General features: G+C 44.9%; 1 protein-coding gene across 3 annotated transcripts in view; it reads left to right on the top strand.

Annotated features, from left to right (window-relative positions):
* Positions 1-25,822, top strand: part of CAPZB (capping actin protein of muscle Z-line subunit beta) — a 1,142,657-nt gene that overhangs the window by 251,165 nt on the left and 865,670 nt on the right. The window lies entirely within an intron of this gene.

Genomic DNA, 25,822 nt, shown 5'->3' with positions numbered 1-25,822 from the left:
TAGGGTACTTACCCCCCCTTTTAGCTAGCTGGGGGAATTTGTTATGGTATATTTGTTTGTATATATGTATGTATATATATATATATATATATATATATATTGATCTCTACTGTTTGGAATTATTTGCATTTATCCAAATTTAGCCTTCCTAGAGGGCACCTGGCATCTGGGGCAAGAAACACTGAGGAAAATGGCGTTGGCTGATGCCTTTATACCCCAGCAGCTATGACGTCGGGTGAAGTGCGACATCAGCCGAGGCCAGACCCAGACTTTGAAATCCGGCCGACCGAAGGGCTGCCTGAGGCAGGACAACCCATATGTTAGGACTGCAGATGCATACCTATCGGACATCTACATTTATGGTAGGTACAAAACTGTACTTTATATCGGCTTTTGTCTCCCATTAGATCTGTGAGTCTTCCTGCCACTGCTCATACAGTTCTATCTCCTTCAATTGATCAGTCCTTTGGAGCCCCAGAATTGGACAATCCTGATAGTTCCAATGTCAGATCCAAAGAGTTACCTCTTCGACTCAGTGTTCTTGACTAGTTTTGCTCCTATTTCTACGGATTGAGACATGTCCTCGAACCGAAATGTCAGCGTCCGATCCATGGGGTTGAGGTATACTCCGAATATGTCAGATCCATCTCTGCCCCTTGTAGCCTCAGAATTAAGAAAGTTATGTCCTGGAAACACAGATCAGGTCAGTCTTGATGTGCTTGTACTGGAACATTCAGCTCAAGTGCTGTCAACCAGGGTCCTTTCTCTTCCTAAGGATCTAGTCTCTCATCCTCCCTCCAATACTACCCTTCAACTCTCTGTGGTCCTGAGCTCTGATTTCATCATACATACCCCACAGGAACAGCCAGTTTCTCCTAGCTTCCATTTGGTTCTTGTTGAAGAACTTTCCCCACTCTTCACTGCAAGAGAACGTGCAAGAGAGGATGCACATAGATTCCACTTTGAAGTTTCTTACTGAAGATAATGATTTTGAGGAATTGGAAGGATCCCCCAGATCACCACCTGATGCCTTATTTGGAGACATTTTAGAGATCCTTAAGCAAAAAAGGTGGTTGGTCCACCAATAATACTTCTCCTGAGGAGTCAGTATTTCTGGAGGCTTTTGGTACTGGCCCATCTGCGTCTTGATTGATTCCCCCCGGCTGATGAGCTTATCGACCTGGTTGGGCATGGAAGGAAACGGATTATGTTGAACCATACCATGCCACCTAGTCAAGTTTTTAGCCCCGCCAAAGGATAAACCCCACTGTATCAAAAGGGGTCCCTGTTGATGCAGTGGTTGTGGCGGGAGCCACCAGAAAGGACCTAGCAGACCAGAGCTCATTTGTCCATCCCCCTAACAAAGGGTCTAGGTGCTGGACAGATTTGGAAAGCATGTATTTGCTTCAGCAACATTCACTCTGAAGTTCCAGAATTACCTGGCACACTTTACATGGTTACAGTGAGATCTGGCCAAAGAACTATCAAACTCTCCATTCCATGTCTGTAGAAGACTTCAAAAAATCTTCTCAGCTGGCCACTCTCTTGTCTATTTCTAATGTCCATGAGCTTAATCTCTCATGCAGCAGAAGGTACCTCAATGGGGGCCGGTTCAGCGTTGCTGGTAGGAGACCTGCGCGGATGTGGCTATGAGACTTTCCAGAGCCTTTGGAGTTTTCTTTCATCGATGCTTGATGGAACATCCTTCTTTGGCCCGTCAGTAAAAGAAATGCTTACCCACAGTGAACAAGAAGGAAAAACCCTGTCTTCCATAGAAGTTATATTTTCTACCCCTCAATGGTCATTTCAAGGAGTCTGAGAGGTGGCAAGAAAATGTGGTTCAGAAAATCCCAAGGGACCTTTCCAAGACTAACACAGACAACTCCTTCAGTGGCAGAGGAGCGAGTTCAAATGGAAGATGCCATCCTCACAGCAGAAGAAGCCCGCAGAATTGGGGTTCCTGAGATTTCTTTTCCAGCTAGATCCTTTTAGCGCTCCTGAAGTGCTGCCCAACTCTGGAAGCAGTCAGGGGATGTTTACCCTTGCTCCCAGAAGCTTGGGCTGCTATAGCAAAAGATAATTTGGTGCTAAAAATATCCAGAGGTTAATTCATACCCTTTTCCCAAATTACAACTTCCAAAAGAAAGGCGATGCCCAACGTTCCACTCAGTCAGAGGGAAGCTGCAGCACAAATAATTCAAAAACTACTATACAAGAGTCATCCAACAGGTCCCACCAGACCAAATAGGATTCTGAAGTTATTCAAGGTTCTTTAGTGCTAAAAAGACAGGGGACCTGAGACCAATTTTGGATCTAAGCAAATTAAATCAATTTGTGAAGAAATCAAAATTCTGAATGGCCACGGTTCAATCCATTCTGCCCCTTCTACACAAGGTCAATTGGATGTGCTCTGTAGATCTTCAGGATGTGTACTGTCACATCAGAATAGACAGGTGCTCTCTGAGGGACTTGGGTTTTCGACTGGGAACCAGTCATTACCAGTTCAGAGCCCTGACCTTGGGTCTTACCAAAACCAAATGTATGGTAGTGGTAGCAGCTCATCTGAGGCTACCAGGATTGAGTGTTTCCGTATCTAGACTATTGGTTTCTGACCGTCCCCAACTATGCTTCTCTTAAAGCAGTCCAGGAACACTTTTTGGTCTAGTTTTGTAAACCACTAGGTATAACAATCAACTATGCCAAATCAAAACCATCACCAGTACACAGAGTCTGTTGCCCATCTGAACACAACAACCCAAATTGCCTCATTACCAGGACTGAGGGTGTCTTCAGACCTACACAACTATATATTAAGCAGTCTTCAGCTTCAAAGACAAAGATTAAAGCAGCTCTAAAGACAAAGAAACAAGTACAGCATTCTCCTTCTCGGACTTCCATGCCTAAAAAACAGATGCTCAAACTGCCGAAGACCTAATTAGTTTGATCAGGGGCTCCCATCCCCCTCCTGATAAGAGGCCTAGGCAAGAGACAGAGTATGATTCTTCTGATCAGGTTTCCATTTCCTCTGATTCCTCTTCTGAACAGGATTACTCCATGCTTCCCTGTGAGGATTCTGATGCTGAAGAATCCATTCCTTCAGCCTCTCCGCCTGGGAATTATTCTTTTGGGGAAACCCTGCATACCATGAGGGAGCATTTTCACTGGGAGAGCCAAGATTATTCTGAATCTAAGAATAGGCTCAGAGACTTTCTTCCTCTTCCTCAGCACAGACCCCTTGCTATTCCACCTGTTCTGGACATTGTAGTTGTATTTTCAGAGTCCAGCCTGTCCCCTGACTCTTTACCCCCTGCACCTGCTAAGCCAGACAGATACTACAGGGTCCCAGATTCTCATAAGTTCCTATAGAAAAATCCCGCAGCTGACCCAGAAACTATATCTCGGGGTCCCAAAGGAGTTAAAGCTTCCACTGCAAAAAAACCTGTGCCCTCTGATAGGGATTCTAGGGCTCTAGACAGATGGGGGAAAAAAAGTCTACACTTCTGCCACCCTGGCTGTAAGGGCTTTAAATTGTCAGTTTCATATGCTTAAATATCAGCAATATTTAATGTCATTGCTTAAACAGAAAATGTTGACAAATACTGAATGTTCAGAGAACAAGGAATTGCAGGATTTATTGCATGCAGCTGAACAAGTGGGAAAGCATACTTTGCAATGTGGTTATGATTCACTGGAGGCCTCTTGCAGGGCCGCTGTTACATGATCTGTTATTAGGAGGCATTGGTTAAAGGAACAGAATCTGCCTGATCATGTAAAAGCAAAATTATTAGATGCACCATTACAGCATGATACTTTGTTTGGTACTAAAGCAGAAGGGGTGTTGAAAAAAATGGAGGATAAAGCAAACTCCATGCAGACAGTCAAGGATTTCTTACAGGTTTAGCAGGAATTGGCCCTCTAAACATTGGTTCTTTCCAGTGTCAGACAGACCACAAAGAGGCAGATAGAGGTCGTCCCAGAGGCAGATCTCAGCCCCAAGGCATATACAGGCCTAAACAATGGGGTGCTCCTACCTCCAAAAGTGGAGAAGACAAATCACAACCTTACAGGAAACGGTCCCAATGACTTTCCTCTACCAGATCCAAGCACTTTTCATTTGGCAGCCCCCTTAGGAGGAAAACTAGCACATTTTTCATCAAATTGACAAATGATTACCCAAGACAAATGGGTCCTGAACATAGTATCCCAAGGCTGCAGGTTCCATTTTCACACCCTACCAAGGTCAAAAGGTATGCCAGACCTTCCACACAATCAATGGGCAGAGGCACAAAAACAAATTACTGCCCTCATAGACATGAGGGCCATTCAGCAAGTACCACAACAAGAGCAGGGGCAAGGATTTTACTCCAGACTCTTTCTAGTACCCAGAAATGACAAAACCTGGAGACCAATACTGGACCTGTCTATTCTGAATACATTTCTGGAAGTTCCAAAATTCAAGATGTTGACTCTACAGCAGCTACTGCCCATGCTGGGCAAGAAGGCTTGGCTCGTAGCTTTGGACCTAAAAGAGGCATACCTGCATGTCCCAATCAGACAATCTTGCAGAAGATACCTCAGATTCTTAGCTGGCTCAATGCATTACCAATTCTCTGCACTGCCCTTTGGCTCATCTACTGCGCCCAGGGTCTTCACAAAATGCCTGGCACCAGTAATTGCGTTTTGCAGACAAAAAGGAATTCAAATATATCCATACTTGGACGACTGCCTAATTCAAGAAGAGAACAAAGACATTCTTCTGAAGCATCTGGCGTTTGTAAAAAGATTACTAATTGGCCTAGGGTACACAGTAAACGAAAATAAATCAAAACTAGTGCCCTCTCAAGAGATAATATTTCTGGGTGCAGTTAAATACAACTGCCCAGATGGCTTATCTCACGCCAAACAAACAAAAACAACTGACTACTTACTTCAAGAAATTGGCAACAAAAACCCACTTATCCGCAAGGAAAATCCTGCAGGCCTTGGGTTTCATGGCATCTTGCATTCTACTAATTCCGTATGCCAGACTGCATATGAGGAAACTGCAATAGTATCTAAAAAGTGTTTGGACTCAGCATTGCCACAGCCTGGAGACCGTAATTGCACTCATTCCCTGCCTGCAACAGGAGTTTCGATGGTGGACAGAAGCCTGTCACCACAACAAGGGTCTGCCATTCAGATTGCCCACAGCCAGACAGACACTGACAATGGATGCATCAGATTATGCCTGGGGGGCCTATATGGCAGGAAAATGTATTCAGGGCACATGGCCTGAAAACCAGATGCATCTTCACATCAATCAAAAAGAGATGTTAGCTGTTCAAAATACCCTGACAGCTTTCAAGGACCTGCTTCATCCAGGACAGTTACTGACGGACAACACTACAGTCATGTGGTACATAAACAAGCAGGGAGGTACACATTCCTACTCCCTCTGCAGACAAGAAATGATCTTATGGGACACATTGGCTTTTCAAGTTCACCTGCAAGCACAATTCCTGCCAGGAAAAACAAATACTCTGGCAGATGAATTAAGCAAGAACCTCATGGATCCCCACGAATGGAAACTGGATCCACAAGTCTTCAGCATAATAAGGAAATGGGGATTCCCAGACATAGATCTATTCGCCTCCCCTCACAACTGCCAATTGCAGTGATTTTGCACAAGGATTTATCACAAGCAAGCATGGAGAGTGGACGCCCTATCATTCAACTGGAAAAATCTAAAGGTATATGCTTTTCCCCCACTGCCTCTCCTTCCCAGGGTACTCCTAAAGGTCAGACAAGAGAAGCCAAAAATGATACTGATTGCACCAGACTCTCTACGCCAGCACTGCTACCCAATCCTAAAGAGCTTGTCTCAAGGTCCAGCATGGATATTGCCTCAAACTTCTCACTTACTGACCCAACAAAACAATCAGATCCTGCACAGCCAACTCAGGACCTTAAATCTGGCAGCATGGCAGATAATGTAGCCATTCAGAACACTCCTCTTTCAAAAGCTGTTATGGTTGTTATCTTGGGAGGCCCAGTACCAGAAAATCTTATCTTATCTTATCTTATGAAGAAAAATGGAAGAGATTCTGTGCTTGGAACCAGGAACAAGGCAGTGACACGTGTGTACCAAATATCCCTCAGATTTTACAAATACCTAACTGAGATGCTAAACAAAGGCCTTTCTTTCTCATCAATTAAAATTCATGCCTCTGCCATTTCATCCCATTACAATATGGAACCACCTATCTTTTCTCATCCCTTAATAAGGCAGTACCTCAGAGGGGCCAAAACATTAGACCTCCAAGGAGAGCACCAATTCCAGCCTGGGACCTCAATTATGTTTTGGAAAAACTGACACTGCCTCCTTTCGAGCCAGCATCAACAGCAGATATTAAATTCTTATCCTGGAAAACGGCTCTGCTCCTAGCAATAACCTCTGCAAGGCAAGGCAAGTCTCGGAATTACAAGCACTGATGGCTGTGGAACCTTTCATCATTTTTCATCCAGACAAGGTTTCTCTGAGGACAAACCCTACATTTATGCCTAAGGTGGTGTCCAGTGTGGCCCTTAACCAAACCATTCACTTGCCTACTTTTTATCCTAACCCACAAAACAAGGGTGAGAAAATTCTGCATTCTTTGGACATACATAGGCAGTTACGCTTCTACTTGGACAGAACTAAAGCTTTCAGGAAGACTGAGCAACGTTTAGTGTCATATGCTGCAGGATCACAGGATCACAAGGAAAGGCTATCTCAAAACAGACTATTTCTAAATGGATAGGCAATTGCATCCGTTTCTGCTATTTTCAACATGGCAAATCAGTGCCTAAGCGCATTAGGCCTCATTCCACCAGAGCAGCAGCCTTCCTCAGAGGAGTACCAACCAAAGATGTCTTAGAGGCTGCAACTTGGAGTTCAGTGCACACCTTCACAAAGCACTACCACTTATCTCTTTAATCGAAGTCCAGAGCAGGTTTTGCCATTGCAGTTCTGCAGGGCCTCATAGCCTCTCCTAACCCTATTTAGCCCAGACACCCTTCCTCAGCTTTGGGATTCAACCCAAGAGTAATGACTGCAACAGTGAAACACGATGAACATAGTACAGTTGTGCACCTACCATAAATGTAGATGTTAGAGTGTATTCACTGTTGCAGTCCAGGTTACCCAACCACCATCCCCCTTTTCTTTGCTGGGACTTATCTGCACTTCTCCATCCTATACAACCTTTTTGGTGTATTTGCTTGTAGATGAAGATAATATTATTTTTGTGCATGAATTTTTATTTGCATATTTTTCAGCCTACCAGTTTGGGGGCACCTGACATCTGGGGCAAGAAAATGGCTTCGGCTGCATCTTTTTTATACCCCTGGTGCACTGACGTTAGGGAAGAGGCGACAGCAACCAACGCCGGACCTAGACTTTGGAATTCTGGCCGACTGAGCGTAGCCTGCCAGCAGGATAACCCAAGAGTAATGACTGCAACAGCGAATACACTCTAACATCTACATTTATGGTAGGTACACAACTGTACTTTCTGGTGAAAACTAATGTGAGAGTGGACAAACTCAGCAGGTTTATTCTGATGCCTCATGAGTGGTCTCTCAATCAGTGGCAGAGAAAATTTTCCTCCATTGGGGATAACTGTGCTGCGATCTTTTTGCATCGCCCCACAACAACAAATGCAGCAGGTACTTTGCCTTGACCCCCCCCCCCAAGGGGAGTCCCAGAGAGTTGCTCTAGTCCACGATTGGCCCTCTGGCGTCCTATACACCTATTGCCCCAGTCGCTCCGATGCCAAAATTCTTACAGAAAGCCAGTCGGTTGAAGAGCTCAGTTATCCTCATTGCCCCTTTTTGGCCTTGCCAGGTGTGATTCCCTTTCCTTTGATCTCTTTATTCTCCCCTGGATACTGGACCCCCAAGTCCAGATCTCCTTTCATATCCTTCAGGGAAGAGTCATCCCAGTATCCTAGCCCTCTGACTCACTGCGTGTTTTTTCCAATTCCATTGGTAGCCATTCAACCGAGACTTTCTTCCCCGATATGGACCATACTGTTATCCTCACAGAAAGACTCCATCAAAAGGATTTACAAAAGTAAATGGAAAATATTTTCCTCTTGAGCTCTTCAAAAACATGGACCCTTTTACTGCCCATGTCTGTGCTGTGCCCATGTCTCTCTCTTTAAAGAAGGTGCTAGTTTTTCTACGATTATATTACAATTGGCAGCTGTATCAAATTTTCATTCAGGTGACAAAAATGCTTTTTCTGCTTCCCAATTATGTAGAGCATTCTTAAAAGGTACCCGTCTTCTTAGACCTCCAGTAAAAGACCCAACAGTGCCCTGGTTTCTAACAGTATAGTACTGCAAGGTTTGACTCAAAAACCCTTTGAACCTTTGGCAAAAACTGACTTAAAGTATTTATCTTGGAAAACTGCCTTTTTGTGGCTGTTACTTCCCGCTGAAAGGATTTCTGAACTCCCCTTACATTGTTTTTCATAAAGACAGAGTTACCTTATGAACCAATCCTTCCTTCTTAACCAGAGTGTCTTCTGAGTCCAGTAGTAACCAAACTATTCATTTACCAGTCTTCTTTCTAAATTTCTCAAACAAAGGAGAATGCATGCTTCATCTTCTAGATGTGCATAGGCAATTAGATTTCTATTTACACAGAACAAAAGAATTCAGAAAAACAGATAAACTGTTCATCTCCTTTTCACCAAATCTGCTGGGTTTCACTGTTGCAGTCATTACATTTGGGTTATCTGCTTGCAGGTAGCCCTCCGTCGGCCTGAATAACTAAGTCTTGGGTCCTGCGTCGGTTGCTGCCCCTTCTTCCATGACGTCAGGTCGTCATGGGTATAAAACCTGCAGCCGACACCATTACATCAGTCTTTCTTGCTGTGCGGTGCCCGAAGCAGAAGCAGTTTGCAAGTGCCGGTCGGCCGACTCCGGTTCTGAAAAACAAAAACAAAAATTTCAGAAGTCTTCAACTAAAGCCAAGTACCCCATTGGGTAACCTTTTTCTTGCTCCTTACCAATGTCAGTAAAACTTTATAATTGCATTACTTGTGGAAAGCAAATACCTCATAAAGATTTTCATTCGTACTGTATTCCTTGCCTAAGCCCTGACCACGATGTACCTTGCTGTCGGTTTTGCGCTTTATTTAATCAGCGCACTATCCATCGTCCGTATATTTTTGCCTCTAAATATTTCGGTTCCCAGTTTAATTATCCAGAAATGTCGTCGGTTAGCCATCCGATTACCGGGATTCTAAAAAAAACGCAAAGATAAAGACAGAGACAGGCCGCCGAGGTCCAAAACTGCAGACGACGCTTCTAAGCCAGTTCACCGGTACTCAGTGAGGCGCTTTCGCAGTCCCTGATACCTGCTACTTCTGATTCACAGGCTTCTACTGAGACCTATTCTGAGTCCGGTATGCCGCAAGATGCTTCAACTATGGAACCCGCGGATGTCTCTACCTTGGATGGGTCCGGAGCTGCTGTGCAGGCACCGGCTTCTGAGGGTGTATTCAGGCCTACAGACTTGCATATTAAACCGATGCCTCCTTCTTCACTTAGGCCTAAATCTCGAACCATGCCTAAAAAAATGATGCTCAGGCCTCTATGCCTAAAAAACGAATAAGAATGTTTGAAGATCTAATAACTCTAATCAGGGGTAGCCATCCCCCCCTCCCCCTTCTAAGAAGCCTAGGACTGAAGTTGTTCATGAATCTTCTGACCAGGATTCTGTTTTTTCTGATTCTTTTGATTATCTGGATTTGCCCTTAACTATTTATGAGGATTCTGATGCAGAGGACTCTATTCCTTCTGCTTCCCCTCCAGAGGATTATTCTTTTGGTGAAACCTTACATACTCTTAAGGGAGCATTTCCACTGGGAAAGCCAGGATTTTTCAGATTCAAAAAAGAGGCTTGGGGATTTCTTACTCCTGCCTCAACATAGGCCCTTAGCTATTCCTCCTGTACTAGACATTGTTGATGATGCTTTTTCAAAATCTAGTTTGGCTGCTGATTCCTTGCCTCCTGCTCCCAGAAAACCTAACAGATACTACAGAGTCCCTGAGTCACACAAGTTCCTTTTTAAAAATCCTATTAAGGATCCAGAGACCATTTCTCAGGGGCCCAAGGGCATTAAGGCTTCTACTGCTAAAAATCCTACCCCTTCTGATAGAGACTCCAGGGCGCTGGGTAGATGGGGTAAGAAGGTTTACACTTCTGCAACCTTGGCCATTAGGGCTTTAAACTGCCAGTTTCATATGTTAAAGTACCAGCAGCATGTTATTGGATTGCTTAAACAGAAAATTATGTTGATTCCTGATTGTGTGGAAAATAAAGAATTACAGGATTTAATGCATTCTGCCGAACAGGTTGGAAAACATACTTTGCAATGTGGTTTTGATTCATCAGAGGCCTCTTGCAGGGCTGCTGTTACTGGGTCTGTGCTCAGAAGACATGCTTGGCTCAAGGAGCAATCTTTACCTGATCATGTTAAAGCTAAATTGTTGGATGCTCCCTTAAATCAGGACCGCCTGTTTGGCAACAAGGCAGAGGAAGTTCTTAAAAAGATGGAAGATAAAGCTAAATCTATACAAACTGTTAAAGATTTCTCACAAGTTCAGCCTCCTATATTTAATAGGCACAGGCTCTCTAAAAATTGGTCCTTTCCAGCCCCAAACCCAGACACAGCAGAAACCCCAAGTTTCAGTCCCAGGGGACACACAGAACTAAGCAGTGGGGGGCTCCACTTCCAAATCAGGGAGTAATAAGACCCCCCCCCCATGGTAAACTGTCTCAATGACTTTCTTTTAAAATTTCCAAGCACTTATCAACTGACTGCCCCTTTGGGGGGAAAGATTGCTCTTCATGCAGAGAACTGGGAGCTCATTACCCAGGACAAACGGGTTTTAACTATAGTGTCCCAGGGATACAGATTTCACTTCCACACGTTGCCAACACCAAACTGGTGGCTGGACCAACCCCCAAATCAGTGGGCAGAGGCCCAAAAACAAGTACTTTCTCTCTTAAACATGGGGGCTATTCAGTTGGTACCAGAAGAGGAAAAGGGGCAAGGTTTCTACTAGAGACTTTTCCTGGTACCCAGAAAAGACAATTTATGGTGTCCTATCCTGGACCTGTCTACTCTAAACACCTTTTTGGAGATTCCAGAATTCAAGATGCCGACTCTTCACCAGTTGCTTCCTATGCTAGGCAAAGACGCCTGGTTGGCAACACTAGATTTAAAAGAAGCATACCTGCACATCCCAATCGGGGAATCTTGCAGAAGATACCTTCGCTTCAAAGCATGCTACACACCCTATCAGTTCTCTGCACTGCCCTTTGGCTTATCTAACTGTGCCCAGGGTATTCACAAAGTGCCTAGCTCCAGTTATTGCATTTTGCAGGCAAAGAAATATTTAAATATACCCATACCTGGACGATTGTCTAATTCAGGCAGAAAGCAAGGACATACTTTTGAATCTTCTGGCCTTTGTAAAAAGGGTTCTAATTTGTCTGGGGTAAACCATAAACGAAAAGAAATCACACCTGGTACCCTGTCAACAAATTGAATTCCTGTGAGCAAGCTTGAATACAACTTCCCAGATGGCTTACCTCACCCAGAGAAACAAATTCATTTGACAACCTACTTCTAACAAGTGGCCACAAAAACACTGCTATCTGCAAAACAAATACTGCAAGCCTTGAGGTTCATGGCCTCCTGCATTCTTCTAATTACACTTGCAAAACTGCATATGAGGAAACTACGGTGGTACCTAAAAAGCCTGTGGTGTAAACATTCCCAGGATCTAGAAGCAATGATTCCTATCATACCTTGCCTATGCCTAGAGTTCCTTTGGTGGGCAGAGGCCTGTCACCAAAACAAGGGACTACCTTTCACACCACCCCCTGCCGCCCAAACCCTAACAGACACATTAGACTATGCGTGGGGGGCTCACCTTTCAGGGAAGTGCACTCAGGGCAAATGGAACCCAAGTCAAATGCACCTGCATATCAATCAAAAAGAAGTGTTAGCTGTACAGAATGCTCTGACAGCCTTCAAGGACTACATTCTTCCAGGACAACTAATGGTAAAGACGGACAACACCACTGTTATGTGGCACATAAGCAGGGGGGAATACACATTCTTACCCCCTCTGCAGACCAGCCATGGCATTGTGGACCACAGCCTTGAGCTACCAAGTGCACCTACAAGCTCAGTTCCTGCCAGGAAAATTAAGTACACTGGCAGACGGAGTAAGGAGAAACCTCATGGACCCACGAGTGGAAACTGGAACCAAGGATCTGAAGTAGGAACTTCATTTGTCAGCAACCTTTGGGATACGGATCCGATCTCTGATCCGAGCCGGCAACTTTTACCACAGTATAGATCCGAGCTCCTAGCTCCTCCCTTTACCCATAATCCCCTGCCAACCCTAACTGACCTCAGATCTAGTTTGCCGCGCTTCAAGCCTGCAAGCTGGATTTTGAGCTCCTGGCAATTTCAGAGGTTTTGTGAGAAAAAACTTAGAATTTATTTGTACTTTCTTGTGTGATTTGTGTGAGTTTGTTTAGGTTCCCTCTTGCATATCTTTTTTTGTAAAAATTTTTCCTCCCTACCCTCGCTGGTTCGTAGTGTTTGTTTGTGGTGTGTGTAGGGGCATAGTGAGTGTGTTTTTCCCTTCAACATGTCGGAGGCCCCTAAAGCCATCTTTTCAAAATGCACCGAGTGTGGCCATACGTTTTCACCGGCGGATGGCCACACTCGGTGCGTTAGGTGCCTTGGGGTTGAACACCTCTCCTCAGGATGCACGATTTGTGCAGCATTCAACCCCAGGGCACTTGAGGACCGGAGGTCGAAGCTGATTCTGGCGGACCTTTTGCCCCCGGACTCTGCTCCGGCCTCCAGTTCTTCGGTGGCCACTACCCAGCCCTTGGTGGTAGCCACCCCTGCCTCCCTTCCTCCGGTCGGGACTCAACCTCCCGTTTTGGCTCCGGAGGAGAGGGAGGCCGGAAAAAACAAAAGGAAGGAGAAGCACCATAAGCGGTGGGCCGAGGACTCTTCCTCTGCCCCGCCCGCCAAGCGGGCTTCTCCATCCAGGGTTTCTGGATCGCCTCCTCCTCGGCTCCGGTCCCCTTGTTTTTCACCGGGACCTGGGGAGGCGGCAACCCGGTCCCCATCGAGGCGTCACTCTAGGTCTGCCTCGGTGGCCTCGTCGAGGTCCACATTTAGTATGTCAGATGCAGACATGGACCGGATGATGAGGAGGTTCATCCAGGCCCAGCTGCAGATGAGAGTGCTCTTGTCCCCGGGAGCTTCGACCCATTTTTGCTCCAATTGCTCCTTCTCCGTCCCGCTTCCCGGGTTCGGAGCATTCGGAGCCGAGCCGCTTCGGATCCGGGGGTGTGTCGGAGCAGACAGTACTAGTTACTTCGGCTCTGACTGGTCCCTCGAGTTTGTCGGATCCGACCTCTCAGAGCCGTGGGCGGAGCTTCGGATCCGAGGGACTTTGTGTGACTTCGGCTCTGTCCCGGTCGGAGCACATGGGTCCTTCGGATCAGAGGGTCTCAGCCCCGGATCCGGTCTACGCTTCGGGTGGGAGCCAACTCTCGGAGCCTATTGAGAGTAGCTCCCCCCTCGGCTTTTGCGGTGATGGAGAGGGCACTGTTGAGTGCATCCGGACCCCCGGTCCTGGCTTTGGCTCCTCCCTGCACTCCCTCTCAGCTGGTCCGGGCTCCCATCACCCGGCCGTCGGGGCAGCCTGCTTCAGCGTCTCTGGGTGTTCCTGCGGAACGTGATATTGCTGGCGAGTCTTCCTCTGACAGCCCCCCCTCACAAAGCCAAGTGTAAGAGGAGGCACATGGACTCCCCTGAGTCCCTTACCAATGATACGGACTTAGATGAAGGGGAAGGCTCCCCAAGGTCACCCCCCGAGGATGTCTCCTTTGGAGACATCATGGAGATGCTCAGGATTGGGGGGGGTGGTCTGCCCCCAAGGCTTCCTCCGATGAGTCTGTATTCCTAGAGGCATTCGAAGCAGGGCCATCTACCTCTTGGGTGTCCCCTCCTCCCGACCCCCTGGTGGACCTTATTTCCACCAGGGCTTGGAAGGAGGCGGACACTGTAGAGCCAGTCCCCAAGCGCCTGGATAGGATCCTGAGTCCCCCTGCTGAAAGGACCCACTGGAGCAGAGGTCCCCCTGTGGATGCCATGTTGGTGGCGGCAGCCACCAAGAGAGAGCTGGCTCAGGAGAGCTCTGCGGTTCACCCGCCGAGTAAGGACTCTCGAGCGATGGACTGCCTGGGGAAGCGGGTCTTTAGTTCAGCAACCTTCTCCATGAGAGCGCTGAACTATATGGCACACGTTATCCGGATGCAGCAGGATCTAATAAAAGAATACGCTGCATCCCCCCAGAGTCCATGTTGGAAGGAGACCAGCATCTGTACTCCTACCGAATGTCTACTCTACGTTCAGTTTCTAACACCTCTATGCGGCTCTTGTAACATGCCACTGAAGGAGCCGCTAGAGCTGGTGGAGCCGGCCTGGTAATCAGGCGTCAGGCCTGGCTCCGACACTGTGACTTCTCGGAACCCTTTAAGGCGTCATTCGCGAATGCCCCCTTTGATGGTTCTGCACTTTTTGGCAAAATTGTTCGCGACACTTTAGTCCAGAGCGAGAAAGACGGGAAGACGTCTGCCGTCGGAGTCCGCTTCTCTGCTCCCCAGAGGTCCTTTTCTAAGAACCAAAAGGGTCAAAAGAAGATGTGGTTCCGAAAATCGCATCAGTCCCAGTCTGCTCCGGACAACCAGTCCTCTCGTGGCAGAGGAGGGACAGGGAGGACGCCGCCCAAGAGGCAGAGGGGGTCCCAGAAACTTTGGGTCCAGGGAACCATTCTCTGAGAGGCCCACGCAGAACCCCTGAGGGGTTGCCCGGCTGCTCCACTCTGGAGGCAGTCGGGGGGTATCTTTCGAAGCACCTAGCAATGTGGGAGTCCATAACAGCAGATCGCTGGGTGCTTCGCATCATATCCAGAGGTTACCGAATTCCCTTTATTGTAACTCTCAAAATCAGAAGCCTCCCCGACGTACCACCCAATCAGAGGGAGACAGCTGCTACAGAAATTCAGCAGCTTTTACAAAAGAGCCATCCAACCTGTCCCCTCAGATCAGTTCAGATCAGGGTTTTACTCCAGGTTCTTTCTGGTGCCAAAAAAGACGGGGGACTTGAGACCCATTCTCTATCTCTCTCTCCTGAACTTGGCAGTACCCAAAGAAAAGTTCCGAATGGTCACCTTACAATCTATTCTCCCCCTATTACGGGAGAACTATTGGATGTGCTCTATAGACCTCAAGGATGCGTACTACCACATTCTAGTGGACAGATGCTCCAGGAGGTTCCTCCGCTTCCGGCTGGGAGCCAGTCACTTTCAGTTCAGGGCCCCCTTCCCTTTGGTCTCACCTCAGCCCCCAGGGTGTTCACCAAAGTCTTGGCGGTCATAGCGGCCCACCTGAGGCTTCAGGGAATTCAGGTCTTTCCATACCTGGACGACTGGCTCCTCATCGCCCCAACAAGGCATCTGCTCTGTTCAGGCAGGGATTACTTCCTCAACCTTGCTCCATGTCTAGGGTTAACTATCAACATGACCAAATCTTCTCTAGTCCCCTCGCAGGTGATAGATTTTATAGGGGCGAGATTGGATTCCAGGATAATGTTTGCCTTCTTAACTCTCGATCGGCTTCAGACCCTGAGGTTGCATGTCAAGGCCATTCTCATTCTTCCTGCTCCACCTGCGGAATTGATCCTGAGGGCTCTAGGGTCCATGGCGGCAGCTATTCCTCTACTCCCCCTAGCCCGCCTAAATATGAGGGTACTGCAATGGACCTTCCAAGTACAATGGTCCCCATCTCGCAACCCCCTGTCCCATCCTATTCCCCTAAGCAGGGCTTGCAGAACGTCGCTCATGTGGTGGCTCCGGTCCCTGAGTCTCCACACGGGACGACCATTTTCGATGCCTTCCCCTGTCTCCACAGTGACCACGGACGCCTCTCGCCTGGGGTGGGGGGGGGGCACTATTCAGGCAGAACGGTCCAAGGCACGTGGAACGACACAGAGACCTCTTTGCATATCAATGTCCTAGAGATGCGGGCGGTGCTTTTGACGTTGCAGGCACTTCACAGCCTTCTACCGATTGGGACAATTGCAGTACAAACGGACAACATGTCAGTTGTCTGGTACATCAACAAACAGGGGGGAACCAGGTCTTATCCCCTTTGTCACAAGGCCATGAGAGTGTGGGAATGGACGATTTCCACCAACCGCTTTCTTATTGCAATGCACATTCCGGGACGGTCCAACATCCTAGCAGACAGGCTCAGTCGTTCGATTCTGACTCCGTACGAATGGTCTCTCAATCCTCTAGTAGCAAAACAAATATTTGCCCTATGGAGGCAACCCTGTTGCGATCTTTTTGCCTCTCCTTCAGATACCAAATGCAACAGTTACTTCGCTCTAATCCTCCCTCATGGGGAGTTCCCGAGAGACTCTAGTACATGCTTGGCCTCCCGGTCTCCTTTATGCTTATCCTCCTTTGCCCATGATGCTGAAACTCCTACAGAAAGCCAGTCGGCTGGGGAGCAAAATGATCCTCATTGCCCCATTCTGGCCTCGTCAAACATGGTTCCCGTACCTGTGGTCTCACCTAATTCATCCACCATGGATTCTGGATCCACTCCCGGATCTCATTACCCACCCTCTGGGTCTCCCGGCCCCCAACCAGGTCAACCTCAAGCTGACTGCTTGGTTGCTCCAGTTCCACTCCTGATTAGGACTCCCGGAATCTCCTCACCAGTCAAAGCCATCCTAGTAGCAGCACATAAACCTTCCACCAGAAGAGTCTACAGAAGCAAGTGGAAATGGTGCTCCGCCCAGATGGAGAAACATCACTTGGATCCTTTCACGGCGCCTCTCATGTCGGTTTTGGAGTTCTTAACTACCCTTTTTCATCAAGGGGCTAGCTGCTCTACAGTCAAGGTACAACTGGCAGTGATTTCGCATTATCATGTAGGGCATGAATCAGGCCCTCTGATGACTTCTAAGCTTTGTAAAGCTTTCCTCAAGGGTACTTTCCTTCTCAGGCCTCCAGTCAGGGAGGTAGTACCCCCATGGGATTTGTCTTTGGTTCTCCAAGCCTTGACTAGCCCCCCTTTTGAGCTGGCGGCCACGGTTGATCTTAAATATCTCTCTTGGAAAACGGCCTTCTTAGTGGCCATTACTTCAGCTAAAAGGGTCTCTGAACTTCAGGCTCTATGTGTTAAGCTGCCATATTTATCCTTCCATCCAGATAGTTTATCTCAGGATCAATCCATCCTTTCTGCCTAAGGTGTCTTCGGAAGCTAATATTAATCAATCTATTAATCTTCCCGTGTTCTTTCCCCATTACCAGAACGAAGGAGAATATAAACTGCATTCCTTGGATGTGCACAGACAATTGCGTTTTTATACTCATCGAACTGCTGGTCATAGGCAATCTGACCAGTTGTTTGTCTCCTTTGCCAAAACAAGTTTAGGCAAGTCAATTTCTAAAGTTACACTATCACGGTGGATAGCTAATTGTATCCTCTTAGCGTATCAGAGTTCGGGAAGGCCTGCACCTCAGGAAGTCCGAGCTCATTCTATTAGGGCCGTCGCTGCTTCGGCGGCTTTTAAATCTAGGGTCCCCTTAGATGATATTTGTTCCGCAGCCACTTGAGCCTCATCTCATACCTTTATCAGCCATTACATACTGGATGTTGTCTCCAGAGGTAGGGCGTCCTTTGGCTCTGCAGTGCTCCGGAATGTTCTTCCATAAAGGCCACCCAGGATTCAGGTAGCTGGGGACTCTGTCCCAAAGGTTGCTGACAAATGAAGTTCCTACTTCAGATTTAGAAGTTATGTACTCACCATAACGTTCCATCTGAGTAGGTGTCTTCATTTGTCTGCAACCATCCCCCCCTCCTTCCCCCTGACCTTTAGGATCTGTCTTGGATTAGCCCCTTCCAGGGCACATTTACATTGCTTATATCGGGCAAACTTGATCTGAGGTCAGTTAGGGTTGGCAGGGGATTATGAGTAAAGGGAGGAGCTCGGATCTATGCTGTGGTAAAAGTTGCCGGCTCGGATCCGAGATCGGATCCGTATCCCAAAGGTTGCAGACAAATGAAGATACCTACTCGGATGGAACGTTATGGTGAGTACATAACTTCTAAATTTTCAACATGCTAACAAGCAAATGGGGGAGCCCAGATATAGACCTATTTCCCTCTCCCCAGAACTACCAATTGGGCAAATTTTGCATAAGGACACCCTGCAAACAAGCCTTGAAAGTGCATGCTCTGTCCTTCAGCTGGAAAAACCTATCAGTCTATGCCTTCCACCCTCTGCCTCTGCTCTCCAAAGTACTACTAAAAATCAAACAGGACAAACCAAGGATGATTTTGTTTGCTCCGGATTGGCCATGCCAACACTGGTTCCCCCTCCTGCGCAGTGTGTCAGTTACCCCCATGGCACCTGCCTCAGACTCCTTCCCTGTTGTCCCAGCAGGGGAACCAGATTCTGCCCCCTCAACTTCTAACACTGAACCTTGCAGCCTAGCTGTTTACCTAATCTCTCCTTTACCATTCCTCAGTAAACCTGTGATGGATATCATTTTAGAGGCAAGAAAGCCTAGTACTAGAAAATCGTATGCTGAAAAATGGAAAAGATTCTGTGCCTGGAACAAATCTCAAGGGATGAGCACAGCAGCGCCCAATTTACCTTAGATTTTACAATACTTAACTGAGATGCTTCACAAGGACCTGTCTTTCTCCTCCATTAAAATCCACTCCTCAGCCATTTCAGCTCATTATAACACAGAACCTTCCCTCTTCTCTCATCCACTGTTCAAGCAGTTCCTCAGAGGGGCCAAAAATTTGAGACCACCCAGGACAGCTCCAATCCCTGCCTGGGACCTTACCTTTGTTTTGGAGAAACTCACTCTACCCCCTTTCGAGCCAGCTGCTACTGCGGACTTGAAATTTCTTTCTTGGAAAACAGTTTTCCTTTTAGCAATCACCTCAGCTAGAAGGGTATCTGAATTACAGGCCCTTATGGCAGTGGAGCCTTTCATTACCTTTCATGCGGACAGGGTATCCCTCAGAACCAGTCTATCGTACATGCCCAAGGTTGTATCCAGTATGGCTCTTAATCAGTCCATTCATTTGCCAACCTTCTTTCCCAATCCATAGAACAAAGGGGAACTGATACTGCATTCCTTAGATGTGCACAGACAACTTAGATTCTACTTGGACAGGACTAAACCTCAAAGGAAATCTGAACAACTGCTGGTGGCATTTGCTACAGAGACAGAGAGGAAGGCTATTTTAAAGCAAACCATTTCTAAATGGATAGGCCATTGCATTCTTTTCTGCTATAAGCATCATAGAAAACCTATCCCCCGGGGGATGAGACCTCACTTCACCTGGGCTGCATTTACCTTTATAGCCTTTCTTAGAGGCATCCCTACCAGGGACATCCTAGAAGCTGCTACTGGAGTTCTGTACATGCTTTCACCAAGCATTTTCATTTGCCAATTTTCTCTAAATCCAAAGCTGGCTTTGCCACTGCAGTCTTGCAGGGCCTTATAGCTGGTCCTAATGCTATTTATATTCCTTCTCCCAACCATAGCTTTAGGAATCTACCCAAATGTGATGACTGCAACAGTGAAACACGAAGAACATAGTACAGTTGTGTGCACTTACCATTAATGTAGATGTTAGAGTGTATTCACTGTTGCAGTCCTGGTTACCCTCCCTCTAGCCCCCTAACTTATTTTGGTTATACCTCTACTTTCCTTTACTATGCTTAAAAGCTTTTTGGTGTATTTGCTTTTTTGTTGGAGATATGTAATTTTACTTTTATATCTAATTGCTTCCCATTAGGGTGGCAGCTGACATCTGGGGCAAGAAAAACTGATGTAATGGCGTCGGCTGCAGGTTTTATACCCCTGACGACCTGACATCATGGAAGAAGGGACAGCAGCCGACGCAGGCCCTAAGACTTTATTCAGGCCGACTGAGGGCTACCTGCAAGCAGATAACCCAAATGTAATGACTGCAACAGTGAACACACCTCGAACATCTACATTTATGGTAAGTGTACACAACTGTACTTTTCTAAAGTCACATTGGCAAAATGGATAACCATGTGCATTTTCTAGATCTATTCCCAACAAGGCCTTTCTGTATCACAAACATCTAAAGACCCATTCTACTAGAACCTTGGCCACTTCATCTGCCTTTTGGTCAAGAATGTTTGTTGATATTTGCACAGCAGCCACATAGTCCATTGCTCATACATTTGTTGCTCATTACAAACTGGACCTAATTTCCAGAAGTAGAGCTCCTTTGATTTAGCAGTTCTCTGAAATATCTGTTCACGAGGGCCACCCATTATGCACATAGCTAGGGACTCTGTCTCATTTGTTGAGGAAGAAAGAAAAGGGCAGCATCAGATTTTAAAAGTTTTATGTATTCACCATAACTAGGCATCTTCCTCGATCCCTGCTCCCCTCCTCCCCTCTGTCCTTGGATTGAGCTGTGGACATTTGGGAACCACTAATTCCGGGTTTGAGGTCTACTTCATTATCTGTTTATTTTTCCTCTTTGCATTCATGAATATTTTATGGCAGCAAACTCAGTTTGAGATATTGGGGCTAGACTAGGTTGTTGTAGGTAGAGGGAGGAGCTTGATTGTTGGATCCGAAGTCTGTAGTATGCAGCAGAGTCGGATCCAAGGATTGGATCCATAACCCATTCATTGAGTAAGAATGAAAATAAACAACACCGATGTCTAGTTATGTTGAATACCCTTTTTTCCCAGGCTGGTTGTGGAAGTGCCTGTGCTCTTTGCCTTGCACTCCTTCTCCAAGCCTGGTAGTAGTAGTGGAGTTGTGTGGCTTTTCTGTACCTTTTATTTTAGTGCCAATGGCCTTTTATCCATCAGTGCTGGTTCCTCCCTTGGTACAAGTGGCCTTGACAAAGTGCAGGCAGAATTCTTATTTTTCCAGTTTTGAAATGTCCCAAACCAGACTTATTTATTGTTTATTTATTTTTCTTTTGTTAACCGGGATGGTCCGACTTGACGAGGTCCATTTACAGCGGAGGCTCTGGGAGAAAAGCTCCACATAATTCCAAAACACAAATAATAATACCGATATTATACATAGTGTAAAAAACATTGTTATACTAGTAGTGTTTAGTGAGAAAAGAAAACAGTGAAAGGCAATTCAAATCAGCAATATTTACATAGGTACATACTGTTTGTTGTAAAAAAATAAATAAACAGATTACAAGTTTGTTTGTCAAGGGATGCCATTTGTGCTAACCATGCTTACTGAGAGCATGTACTATGAGAAAAAGAGAAAGTGTGGAGGTAACAGATTTTAGGACTATGTGACACATGAAAAGAGCCAAGAACCTATAAGATGGGCCTTCAGGGAGTTTTTAAATTGTGTGGTATTTGATGCAGACGCCACGGATGGAGGGAGATTATTCCAGGTTTTTGCTATACTATGTAAAAATAGAGCTTTGCCTGCTGTGTTAGCTGGGGAGATGGAGAGAAGTGATTTGTTGGCAGAGGGGAGTGAACGATTTGGTGTGTAGTTACTCAATAATTGCCTTAGAGCGGGAGTTTTGTCGGGTTGTTTTAGGTTGTTGTAAGCTATGACAAGTTGGTGATTAGTAGCTTCCCACAGCTACTAAAGTTTCCTAAGAGGTATGCAGTGTTGGGTTCTAAACGGGGAATTATTAGCAAACTTGGTGATTTTTGTTATCACAAGACTCCAGTTTGTCTAGGTCAGATTTCGTAACATAAGTCAGAATTGAAGCTGCATACATTAGTGAGGAAAGAAGGTGAATTTTGAGCTAGGGTGACCTTAGCCTGATCTGTTAGTTTTTATGTCTGTATAGGGAACCCATTTTTTTGTGTACTTTTTTATAGTTTGAGAGATATGGATGTCAAAGTGGAGGTCATCTATTTCGACGCCAAGGAGCTTTGTGTAGAGAGATGGTGAAGTGACAGTACAATTATTGGAGGTGATGGAGAAGGAGAGTGGAGAGGTTTTTGCTTTGTTTGGGGTGAATAGAAGTAGCTTTGTTTGTTGGGATTTAAGATGAGTTGAATATTAGTGATCCACCTTTCTACTGAGGCAAAAGATTCTTGGAAGATGACTTAATAGCTGAAAGCAAGGAAAATTTAAATGGGAAGTAGCAATAGCCATAGTATTAACTTTTTGAGCCTGTGTGGCCTTGATAGTGACTGTTGCTGCTAGGGCCTACTAGGTATGAAATCATTGGGTTGGTACTGATGGAGGCATAGACTCCCTTGTTGTCCTTCAGTATATTGGGTTCAGCATTTGTGCCAGAACTTTGTGCTGCCAGTTCTTTAACATCTTTGGAGGGGGGGGGGGGTTGTCAGCAGTGAGACGAATAGCCTCTATGCAGACAGTCTTTACTTTGCTAACTGAGGGCTTTGACTCTATAAAAACAACCAAAGAGCTGAATCAAACGTCCTGTAATAACTTTATTCACAGGTTTCTTAAGATTGTACCCAAGGTTGGCTTAGAGTAGTGGTTAAACGAAATTTAAGGTCGTACGAAAAAGTCCAGCAAAGTATTTTACAACTTCAGGAATCTCTACTCAGTGAAATGTCCACGACTATGTTTTCAATTAGAATGAGGGAAATTAAAGTGAAAATTGAAAAGGCAGAAATTGATATAGTCGCGCGTAAAAAGAAGAAACTTAATAGAGATGTGGCGGACTTTAAGAACAATCTGTTGTACTCTTGGCAGAGAAAATAACGTTCAGGAAGGTTGCAGGTTACTACTTCTGATAGTAAATCCATTCATCCATGAGATTTTTGTGTGTTGTCTATGGAGACTGTTTCCAGCAAAAGTGTGTGTCGTTTGAGTACGTCAGCGAAGAGTAAAGTCTTCAGGCTGTTTGGGAAAGTTACATGATGGAAAGGTTTTTCAATAGAATGGACAGGGAAGAGGATGGAAGTACAGAGGATGAGGGAAAGGAATTGATTTCTTGTTTTGAGTACAGTTTCTTTTACATTGGACAGTTTGCTCTGGACAGTGTGCTCTGGACGTTTAGTATTCAACCTCTGGCAGTAAGTGTTTTGAAAGTAATGATAGATTAATTATGTTTAATTTGATTTAAATGCGATAGAAAACATCATCGCATTACTGTTGGGTGCTAAATTTGTACAAATGAAATGTCCATCCCTAGCGGATGTGCTTTTGGAAGTAAAACGTTTTTTTAGGAAGCTGCATTTAAAAGTTTATTTTGAAAATAAAAACGTGAAAAGTAATTTTAAGTAATGACTTGGATACTGTGGACTTTGAAGACTCACTTTTGAATTTATTTATGAAAATAAATTGTTTGAATATGTGTCTGGTGATGGTTTTGATTTAGAGTAAGATGTTTGTGATGGCTGTACATGTAATAGTGGTGAAAGTTTCTGCACGGGGTATGGAAAATTCTGTTTCGAGTTCTTTAATACTAACAAGTTCATATCTCAGAAAAGCTTTATGGTTTTAACTAATTTTGAAAGTGTTGTGTAAAAAGGTGGAATTGGAGTATGTAAAATTCCTCAAGATGCCCAAGATCTATAATTTACAGGAGGATGAGTGGTTGGCCCTTAAATACTTGCATAGCATTTCCAATTAATACATTTTTAAACGGGCAGCTAAAGGTGGAAACTGGGTTATAATGCCTGTAATTAAATATAACAACTTGGCGTTGGACTTGCTTTTAATTGGGGATGATTATGAAAAGTTGCTGAAAAATTATTTGAACGACTTTAATAACCTTTTATTGGAAATAATAGAGAGGGGGGAGACATGGTTTTTGTCACCTCAAGATGTGAAGAAGTTGCACATAAAGCCTAAAGATGCCACCTTTTATGCCATTCCTAAAATGCATAAGAATTTAATGGACCCCCTGAGAAGACCAATAGTGTCAGGAATGGGAGCTTTAGTAAATGTAGGGAAATTTTTGAACGTCATTTGAAAAAGTATCTCAAGAAAGTCATAGCCCACATTAAAACACGGGAGAATTTTAGCAACATGTTAAGGGATTACATTGGTCGATTGAGTATTATTGGGTAACTGTAGATATGAGCTTCCTGTACACACTAGTTTAAACAGACGATGGGGCTTGGAGGCTATAAATATCATGTTAGGGGGAAGACCTCTTGCTTCCTTTCTGATAAATTTGTTAGACTTTTGCCTCGCACATAATTTTTGTTTTGGGAAGGCTGTATTCTTTCAGAAAGAAAGTACAACCATGGGAGCATCATTTGCTCCTTCTTATGCTCTTATTTTTAATTGGGGAATGTGAGAAAAGATTCATTTATTCTACTGAATTTTTTTTTTCTAAACATGTACTGGTGTAGAAGCACTACACAGATGATTTGTCATTTATAAAGAGGAAGAGTTGCAGTTCAGGGAATTTTTTGACCACCTGAACAGAGACTATTTTGAGCTGAAATTTACTTTCACTTTGGAGAGAGGTTCGATTTAATTTTTGGATGTTGAATTATATGTGGGTGGGAGGACATGTGCAGCACTTACCATATAAAAAGAAAATCACAGCAGTGAACAACTTTTTCCATGCTAGCTAACAACATGCATTCCCCTCATCTGATAAATTCCTTACCTTTTGGGAAATTTAAATACATTGGTAATACATCAGAAAGGAATCTGTTAGAACTTAGAAGTGAGATGTAGACTATTGGTCAGGCGATATCCATCAGAAGGATGGATTAAGCTAAAGCAAGGTTATATGGGGGAAAAAGAAGAAAAAGTGGTGATGTGGAAAGCCATGGGAAAGAAGGTGGCAAGGAGAAGTTTGAGGAAGAGAGAATTTTCTTTATGAATTATTCTCCTTTTTCTAATGTTTTAAAGAATTTGGTAACTAGTTTATGGCTAGTAGTTTATGATGAAGTGGTAGGTAAATTATTTCCCAAACAAGTCACTTTTTCTTATGGCAGGTTCTTGAACTTAAAAAAGCTACTTAATTATAGGGTGAGTTATTCGGGATAGTGGGAGCTGCTTTCCATGTGGACGTTGTAAAGTCTTCAGTAAGGTTAAGAATTTATCAGGTAGTAGCATAAATAAGAAGTTTCTTTTTATAATTTTAGTTGCGATTCCTGTGGGGTGATTTATACATTGGGATGAGGGAGCAAACTATTAGATGGTCAAACTAAGAAGGGTTAAGACATGTATTTTAGAACATTTGGGAGATTAGGCACATGAGATGGGTAGCCCCGTGGCTGAACACTTTCATTGGGTTCACAGTCGTGCAGATGACCGTTTTTTTTTTTTTTCTTTAGCATCTTAGGCAGACCCACAGTTAGAGGGGGCACTTTATTCACAGTTTATTGGACTTAGAAACCACATTTGTGTGTCATTGAGAAGTGAAGCCAGGGAATATCAACTTCTGTGTTGTCTGTTGGGTTGCAAACTGGTTCAAAAACACTCATTCAAGTTTATTCTTAATTATAGAACCGTGTACCCTGAAACTTTAAACCACGAAGTAAACTTAAATTTGTAAAGGTTTTTGGAAAAGAAAAATGGTAAAGAAAAATCAGTATTTAATGTATGTTTCATAACTTGTAGACTTGAATTTTATAATATGTGGTCGTATTTTTGAATTGGGGTTTAATGAATTGTTAATTGGTGATCAAGATTTAATTGACTGTATTGTGTGTATAAAGGCATCCTGCTTG

The sequence above is a fragment of the Protopterus annectens genome, chromosome 2.part0 (assembly GCF_019279795.1).
Source record: "Protopterus annectens isolate FY-2018-M chromosome 2.part0, PAN1.0, whole genome shotgun sequence".
In the NCBI taxonomy this organism is placed as follows: Eukaryota; Metazoa; Chordata; order Ceratodontiformes; family Protopteridae; genus Protopterus; species Protopterus annectens.
Note: the sequence above shows the minus strand (reverse complement) of the source record. Positions and strands in the feature narration are given on the sequence as shown.